General features: G+C 33.9%; 1 long non-coding RNA gene across 1 annotated transcript; it reads right to left on the reverse strand.

Annotated features, from left to right (window-relative positions):
- Window positions 1-2,189: 2,189 nt before the first annotated feature.
- Window positions 2,190-2,581, reverse strand: LOC111475655. Its single transcript, XR_002716629.1, has 2 exons — window positions 2,518-2,581; window positions 2,190-2,408 (listed from the first exon to the last, which is right to left on the reverse strand). It is a non-coding gene; the product is annotated as an uncharacterized LOC111475655 (long non-coding RNA).

Genomic DNA, 2,581 nt, shown 5'->3' on the forward strand with positions numbered 1-2,581 from the left:
CGTATTTAATAACCAATCTATCAACCTTATATTTGTCTCAATTCTTTTTATCTAAAATATTATATTTAAAATTTTCTCCTTTATTTTTTTTCACGTGTATTATTGTTCGTGTCTGAATTCTTAATTTATTTATCTTTTAATTCTTTGTTACGCTTCTTTTAGTCTCTAATCAAGTCTCGTTCGATAAGAATTTTTGCATATTGTGGGATAGGTTTCAGTCTCGATCTCTTATTTATAGAATTTTGAGATTTTCTCTTATGAATGAGCTTGTAGGCTTCATTTTGTGAGCGATGGTGCACTAATTGGAGCTTGAACTTTGTTGGTTGGTCTCAACAATTGAGCCTCGGGTTTATTTTGGTAGTGATATGGCAATTAGATAAGCCTAAAAGCTTACCTCCGGGATATAAAATTGCAAAAAATGTCATTAAGTTAGTTGAACCGAGCTCGAAGGATTTTCTTGACTTGGGGGTACGCTTGATCTAGGCCTACAAAGATGTTAGATAACCAAGGTTGAAAACAAGAGGAAAGAGCTTATATACCTCACAACTAGGGTTTTTTTTTAACTCTTATAGAGTTAGGATAAAAGAGGATCAGATCAGAGTTGGACTGAAATTCCACGAGTTAAGTGAGCGTTGAGTGCAACCCTTCAAAAGGAGTTGACTCTAGGCCAAAGCCAGTTATGAACTCGAGCTTCGACTCAAGGGCTAAGTTCTTATTCTGCATTGATCCGTTTTAATCTACTTTAGGCTTTTATACTTTATTTTGCCCTTAATTGCTCTAGTCCTTGATTCGTTCTTGTCGTTCTTGTGATGCAACACAGTTTTTCTGGTAATAATAATAAAAATAATAAAAATGATAAAATAAAACAAACGTCATAAAAGGTAAATACAATAAATATATGTGAAAATTCCATGCTTGGAATTCAAGTATTGGATACCCTTTATTCTTAAGTTTGAGTTGCCTCCATCATCCACTTCTATATTGTCCCATTAAGGCAACTTCCAACACTACTTTATTATAATTTATTGTGTTTAATAATTTCACTCACCCTATATTTGCCTCCCTTCTCATTTTTTAAATATTGAATTTAAAAACATTACTTTATAACGAAAACTTAACCATAATCGATATATATTCATTTTTTAAGGTTCAAAAAGCCACAGATCATTTTGACGTGCCCTCAGTAAACTATAAGTCAAGCTACTCCGCACCTTTCTTTCAAACAAATCTTTCATTTGTTTCGTCTTTCAAGCATAATCAACTTCAATCAAAGAGTCAATGAATGAACCTAGATGATAGATGCATCCTTAGTAGGTTTTTTCGTCCAAATTTTTAAAAAATTAAAAACATTTTCATGACAGCCACTAATCTTAATTTAATTGATTCCACTTTATGTTCCTGTTGTAATGGTTTGAACATAAGAGTAAAGTCTTTATTATAAACTCATCTTTTTCCAAATTATTTGTTTCTTCCAACTTTTCTAAACCTTTTGCCTTCATCGTTACATTAATTTAACTTAGCTAATAACAAAGATGCAAATAGGAATAGAAACAAAAATAATTTAGACCCACAAAAATCTCCAAGGTCCTTTTCAAAGGTCATAAAAGGACAACTTGAAGAGGAATGCATAGTCGACCCATGAAGTCGTACTTTCCGCTCCCTCCAAATATGGTTAAGTAGATGCACACTAGACTAGTCTCCAAATACGACATCAACATCACAATTTGTTATCCTTGCTCACCTAGTTGATCCAACCTGATCTCTACTAATTGAATATGGGACTAGATGAAGGGAAGCTTTACACGAAAAAAGAGGAAAAGGTCGGTATGAACCTCTCCAAGACAAAACACTATCCAAAACTATTCGATTGCAGAGGCAATCCAAACAACAAATGATCCTGAGATTCAACAGAGCAGTCTAACATAATAGAATAACCCAACTATAATATATCACGAACTACCAACTCAGCAATGAAAGAAACATATCCCAAGAAGTTAGAAATCATCTCGGTCGGGTCCGATAGCTTCGCAGAACTCACCACAAAAAAATGGTCAGAGCAATGAGGAATCCAAAGGACCCATCCTCTCTGGTCAAACATGATGGTATTAAGTGTACAAGAGGCAAAAGTACAATAAGATACTTCCTAGAACTTTCATTCAATAATAAAAGAAGAAAAATTCTAGAGATGCTGAAAATGGTCATTCTTTGAGATCATTCAATAGTTTCTTTTAAGTTCAACCACATGCGAGCGAGGATTGAGATTTAAATATCGAGCCTTCTTAGTTGAATTATGCTCGAGTTGGTAACGACAACTAAAAAGTAAAAAAGAAAAACTGTGAACGAGTCTAATGGTATTGTGAACTTGAGGCCTGTAATAAGCAGGAGTAACCCAAACAACACTAGAATTGCTTCTAGAGTTCAAATGAACTCGTGAGAATCTAGCTAGGCAACTTCTGCTATTTCACTATAATCTTAAAAAGACTATAATGGATTAGTCTCTACCAAGGATCTCTAAACAATCCAATCCCCATCTTTCTCCTAGAATCAACTCGGGGTTACAACTCAACGAACTTTTTGAAAA

This window comes from Cucurbita maxima, unplaced genomic scaffold (assembly GCF_002738345.1).
Source record: "Cucurbita maxima cultivar Rimu unplaced genomic scaffold, Cmax_1.0 Cma_Scf02309, whole genome shotgun sequence".
Lineage (NCBI taxonomy): Eukaryota > Viridiplantae > Streptophyta > Magnoliopsida > Cucurbitales > Cucurbitaceae > Cucurbita > Cucurbita maxima.